We start from the raw sequence: 7001 nt of genomic DNA, 5'->3' as shown, positions 1-7001 counted from the left end.
CTAGGGTTTGAAACCCTAGGGTGGGGGGGCTCTCCACTTCCCTTGGGGGGCACTCCACCCCCTGGCCGCCGCCCCCCTGGGAGATCTGATCTCCAGGGGCTGCCCCCCCCCTGGGGGCCTATATAAAGGAAGGGGGAGGGAGGGCAGCCGCACCCTGAGTCTTGGAGCCTCCCTCCCCCTGCTACACCTCTTCCTCCTCCCGCAGTTGCTTGGGGAAGCCCTACCGGAGTCCTGCTGCATCCACCACCACGCCGTCGTGCTGCTGGATCTTCATCAACCTCTCCTTCCCCCTTGCTGGATCAAGAAGGAGGAGACGTCATCCGCTCCGTACGTGTGTTGAACGCGGAGGTGCTGTCCGTTCGACACTTGGTCATCGGTGATTTGGATCACGACGAGTACGACTCCATCATCCCCTTTCTCTTGAAAGCTTCCGCTCGCGATCTACAAAGGTATGTAGATGCACTCCTATCACTCGTTGCTTAGATGAACTCATAGATGGATCTTGGTGAAACCGTAGGAATTTTTTTTATTTTCTGCAACATTCCCCAACAGTGGCATCATGAGCTAGGTCTATGCATAGTTCTCTATTGCACGAGTAGAACACAAATTTGTTGTGGGTGTAGATCTCGTCAACTTGCTTGCTGCTACTAGTCTTTTCTTGCTTCGGTGGTATTGTGGGATGAAGCGGCCCGGACCGACCTTACACGTACGCTTACGTGAGACAGGTTCCACCGACTGACATGCACTAGTTGCATAAGGTGGCTAGCGGGTGTCTGTCTCTCCTACTTTAGTTGGAGCAGATTCGACGAAAAGGGTCCTTAGGAAGGGTAAATAGAAGTTGACAAAATCACATTGTGGTTATTCGTAGGTAAGAAAACGTTCTTGCTAGAACCCAATTGCAGCCACGTAAAAGATGCAACAACAATTAGAGGACGTCTAACTTGTTTTTGCAGCAATTGTCATGTGATGTGATATGGCCAGAAGTTGTGATGAATGATGAATGATATATTGTGATGTATGAGATCATGCTCTTGTAATAGGAATCACGACTTGCATGTCGATGAGTATGACAACCTGCAGGAGCCATAGGAGTTGTCTTTATTTTTTGTATGACCTACGTGTCATTGAAGAACGCCATGTAAATTACTTTACTTTATTGCTAAACGTGTTAGCCATAGAAGTATAAGTAGTCGTTGGCATGACAACTTCATGAAGACACAATGATGGAGATCATGATGATGGAGATCATGGTGTCATGCCGGTGACGAAGATGATCATGGAGCCCCGAAGATGGAGATCGAAGGAGCTATATGATATTGGCCATATCATGTCACTACTTTATATAATTGCATGTGATGTTTATTATGTTTTATGTGTCTTGTTTACTTAGAACGGCGGTAGTAAATAAGATGATCCCTTATAATAATTTCAAGAAAGTGCTCCCCCTAACTGTGCACCGTTGCTAAAGTTCGTCGTTTCGAAGCACCACGTGATGATCGGGTGTGATAGATCCTTACGTTGACATACAACGGGTGTAAGACAGTTTTACACATGCAAAACACTTAGGGTTAACTTGACGAGCCTAGCATGTATAGACATGGCCTCGGAACACAAGAGACTGAAAGGTCGAAGATGAGTCGTATGGAAGATACGATCAACATGGAGATGTTCACCGATGATGACTAGTCCGTCTCACTTGATGATCGGACACGACCTAGTCGACTCGGATTGTGTAACACTTAGATGACTAGAGGGATGTCAATCTGAGTGGGAGTTCATTAAATAATTTGATTAGATGAACTTAATTATCATGAACTTAGTCTAAAATCTTTGCAAAATATGTCTTGTAGATCAAATGGCCAACGCTCATGTCAACATGAACTCCAACGCGTTCGTAGAGAAAACCAAGCTGAAAGATGATGGCAGCAACTATTCAGACTGGGTCCGGAACCTGAGGATCATCTTCATAGCAGCCAAGAAAGCATATGTCCTAGAAGAACTGCTAGGTGAAGCACCCATCCCAGAGAACCAAGACGTTATGAATGCTTGGCAGTCACGTGCTGATGATTACTCCCTCGTTCAGTGCGGCATGCTTTACAGCCTAGAACCGGGGCTCCAAAAGCGTTTTGAGAAACACGAAGCATATGAGATGTTCGAGGAGCTCAAAATGGTTTTTCAAGCTCATGCCCGGGTCGAGAGATATGAAGTCTCAGACAAGTTCTATAGTTGTAAGATGGAGGAAAACAGTTCTGTCAGTGAGCACATACTCAAAATGTCTAGGTTGCAGAACCGCCTGTCCCAGCTGGAGATCAACCTTCGGACGAGGCGGTCATTGACAGAATCCTTCAGTCGCTCCCACCGAGCTACAAGAGCTTTGTGTTGAACTATAATATGCAGGGGATGGTGAAGACCATTCCTGAAGTATTTTCAATGCTGAAGTCAGCAGAGGTTGAAATCAAGAAAGAACATCAAGTGTTGATGGTCAATAAGACCACTAAGTTCAAGAAGGGCAAGGGTAAGAAGAACTTCAAGAAGGACGACAAAGATGTTGCCGCGCCCGGTAAGCCGGTTGCCGGGAAGAAGTCAAAGAATGGACCCAAGCCTGAGCCTGAGTGCTTTTATTGCAAAGGGAAGGGTCACTGGAAGTGGAACTGCCCCAAATACTTAGCGGACAAGAAGGCCGGCAACACTAAAGGTATATTTGATATACATGTAATTGATGTGTACCTTACCAGTACTCGTAGTAACTCCTGGGTATTTGATACCGGTGCTGTTGCTCATATATGTAACTCACAGCAGGAGCTGCGGAATAAGCGGAGACTGGCGAAGGACGAGGTGACGATGCGCGTCGGGAATGGTTCCAAGGTCGATGTGATCGCCGTCGGCACGCTACCTCTACATTTACCCACGGGATTAGTTATGAACCTCAATAATTGTTATTTAGTGCCAAGTTTGAGCATGAACATTGTATCTGGATCTCGTTTAATACGAGATGGCTACTCATTTAAATCCGAGAATAATGGTTGTTCTATTTATATGAGAGATATGTTTTATGGTCATGCCCCGATGGTCAATGGTTTATTCTTAACGAATCTCGAACGTAATATTACACATATTCATAGTGTGAATACCAAAAGATGTAAAGTTGATAACGATAGTCCCACATACTTGTGGCACTGCCGCCTTGGTCACATTGGTGTCAAGCGCATGAAGAAGCTCCATGCTGATGGACTTTTAGAGTCTCTCAATTATGAATCATTTGACACGTGCGAACCATGCCTCATGGGCAAAATGACCAAGACTCCGTTCTCCGGAACAATGGAGCGAGCAACCAGCTTATTGGAAATCATACATACCGATGTGTGCGGTCCAATGAGCGTTGAGGCTCGCGGAGGATATCGTTATGTTCTCACTCTCACTGATGACTTGAGTAGATATGGGTATGTCTACTTGATGAAACACAAGTCTGAAACCTTTGAAAAGTTCAAGGAATTTCAGAATGAGGTAGAGAATCAACGTGACCAAAAGATAAAGTTCCTATGATAAGATCGTGGAGGAGAATACTTAAGTCACGAATTTGGTACACACTTAAGGAAATGTGGAATCGTTTCACAACTCACGCCGCCTGGAACACCTGAGCATAACGGTGTGTCCGAACGTCGTAATCGCACTCTATTGGATATGGTGGGATCTATGATGTCTCTTACCGATTTACCGGTATCATTTTGGGCATACGCTCTAGAGACAGCTACATTCACTTTAAATAGGGCACCGACTAAATCCGTTGAGACGACACCGTATGAATTATGGTTTGGGAAGAAACCTAAGCTGCCATTTCTAAAAGTTTGGGGATGCAATGCTTATGTCAAGAAACTACAACCTGAAAAGCTCGAACCCAAGTCGGAAAAATGCGTCTTCATAGGATACCCTAAGGAGACCATTGGGTATAACTTCTACTTAAGATCCGAGGGCAAGATCTTTGTTGGCAAGAACTGATCCTTTCTGGAAAAAGAGTTTCTCTCGAAAGAAGTAAGTGGGAGGAAAGTAGAACTCGATGAAGTACTACCTCTTGAACCGGAAAGTAGTGCAGCTCAGGAAAATGTTCCTGTGGTGCCTACACCAACTAGAGAGGAAATTAATGATTATGATCAAGGTACTTCGGATCAAGTTGCTACTGAACTTCGTAGGTCCACGAGGACACGTTCCACACCAGAGTGGTATGGCAACCCTGTCCTGGAAATCATGTTATTAGACAACGGTGAACCTTCGAACTATGAAGAAGCGATGGTGGGCCCAGATTCCAACAAATGGCTTGAAGCCATGCAATCCGAGATAGAATCCATGTATGAAAACAAAGTATGGACTTTGACAGACTTGCCCGATGATCGGCGAGCGATAGAAAACAAATGGATCTTTAAGAAGAAGACGGACGCGGATGGTAATATTACCATCTATAAAGCTCGACTTGTCGCTAAGGGTTATCGGCAAGTTCAAGGGGTTGACTACGATGAGACATTCTCTCCCGTAGCGAAGCTGAAGTCCGTCTGAATCATGTTAGCAATTGCCGCATACTATGATTATGAGATATGGCAGATGGGCGTCAAAACGGCATTCCTTAACGGGCATCTTAAGGAAGAACTGTATATGATGCAGCCGGAGGGTTTTGTCGATCCTAAGAACGCTAACAAAGTATGCAAGCTCCAGCGATCCATTTATGGGCTGGTGCAAGCATCTCGGAGTTGGAACATTCGCTTTAATGAAATGATCAAAGCGTTTGGGTTTATGCAGACTTATGGAGAAGCCTGCGTTTACAAGAAAGTGAGTGGGAGCTCTGTAGCATTTCTCATATTATATGTAAATGACATACTTTTGATGGGAAATGATATAGAACTTTTGGACAGCATTAAGGCCTACTTGAATAAGTGTTTTTCAATGAAGGACCTTGGAGAAGCTGCTTACATATTAGGCATCAAGATCTATAGGAATAGATCGAGACGCCTCATAGGTCTTTCACAAAGCACATACCTTGATAAGATTTTGAAGAAGTTCAAAATGGATCAGTCCAAGAAAGGGTTCTTGCCTGTATTGCAAGGTGTGAGATTGAGCTCGGCTCAATGCCCGACCACGGCAAAAGATAAAGAAGAGATGAGTGTCATCCCCTATGCTTCAGCCATAGGATCTATTATGTATGCCATGCTGTGTACCAGACCTGATGTAAACCTTGCCGTAAGTTTGGTTGGAAGATACCAAAGTAATCCCGGCAAGGAACACTGGACAGCGGTCAAGAATATCCTGAAGTACCTGAAAAGGACAAAGGACATGTTTCTCATTTATGGAGGTGACGAAGAGCTCGCCGTAAAGGGTTACGTCAACGCTCGCTTCGACACAGATCTGGATGACTCTAAGTCACAAATCGGATACGTGTATATGTTGAATGGTGGAGCAGTAAGCTGGTGCAGCTGCAAGCAGAGCGTCGTTGCGGTATCTACATGTGAAGCGGAGTACATGGCAGCCTCAGAGGCAGCGCATGAAGCAATTTGGGTGAAGGAGTTCATCACCGACCTAGGAGTCATACCCAATGCGTCGGGGCCGATCAAACTCTTCTGTGACAACACTGGAGCTATTGCCCTTGCCAAGGAGCCCAGGTTTCAGAAGAAGACCAGGCACATCAAGCGTCGTTTCAACTCCATCCGTGAATATGTTCAAGATGGAGACATAGATATTTGCAAAGTACATACGGATCTGAATGTCGCAGATCCGTTGACTAAACCTCTCTCGCGAGCAAAACATGATCAACACCAGAACTCTATGGGTGTTCGATTCATCACAATGTAACTAGATTATTGACTCTAGTGCAAGTGGGAGACTGTTGGAAATATGCCCTAGAGGCAATAATAAAAGGGTTATTATTATATTTCCTTGTTCATGATAATTGTCTTTATTCATGCTATAATTGTATTATCCGGAAATCGTAATACACGTGTGAATACATAGACCATAATATGTCCCTAGTAAGCCTCTAGTTGACTAGCTCGTTGATCAACAAATAGTCATGGTTTCCTGACTATGGACATTAGATGTCGTTGATAACAGGATCACATCATTAGGAGAATGATGTGATGGACAAGACCCAATCCTAAGCATAGCACAAGATCGTGTAGTTCGGTTTGCTAGAGCTTTTCCAATGTCAAGTATCTTTTCCTTAGACCATGAGATCGTGTAACTCCCGGATACTGTAAGAGTTCTTTGGGTGTACCAAACGTCACAACATAACTGGGTGACTATAAAGGTGCATTACAGGTATCTCCGAAAGTGTCTGTTGGGTTGACACGGATCGAGACTGGGATTTGTCACTCCGTATGACTGAGAGGTATCTCTGGGCCCACTCAGTAATGCATCATCATAATGAGCTCAAAGTGATCAAGTGTTTGGTCTAGGGATCATGCATTACAGTACGAGTAAAGTGACTTGCCGGTAACGAGACTGAACGAGGTATTGGGATACCGATGATCGAGTTTCGGGCAAGTAACGTACCGTTTGACAAAGGGAATTGTATACGGGGTTGATTGAATCCTCGACATCGTGGTTCATCTGATGAGATCATCGAGGAGTATGTGGGAGCCAACATGGGTATCCAGATCCCGCTGTTGGTTATTGACCGGAGAGCCGTCTCGGTCATGTCTGCATGTCTCCCGAATCCGTAGGGTCTACACACTTAAGGTTCGGTGACGCTAGGGTTGTATGAATATGAGTATGCAGCAAACCGAATGTTGTTCGGAGTCCCGGATGAGATCCCGGACGTCACGAGGAGTTCCGGAATGGTTCGGAGGTAAAGAATTATATATAGGAAGTGTTGTTTCGGCCATCGGGAAAGTTTCGGGGCCATCCGGTATTGTACCGGGACCACCGGAAGGGTCCCGGGGGTCCACCGGGTGGGGCCACCTATCCCGGAGGGCCCCGTGGGCTGAAGTGGGAGGGGAACCAGCCCCTAGTGGGCTGGT

The sequence above is a fragment of the Triticum dicoccoides genome, chromosome 3B, assembly GCF_002162155.2.
Source record: "Triticum dicoccoides isolate Atlit2015 ecotype Zavitan chromosome 3B, WEW_v2.0, whole genome shotgun sequence".
NCBI classification, from domain to species: Eukaryota; Viridiplantae; Streptophyta; class Magnoliopsida; order Poales; family Poaceae; genus Triticum; species Triticum dicoccoides.
Note: the sequence above shows the minus strand (reverse complement) of the source record.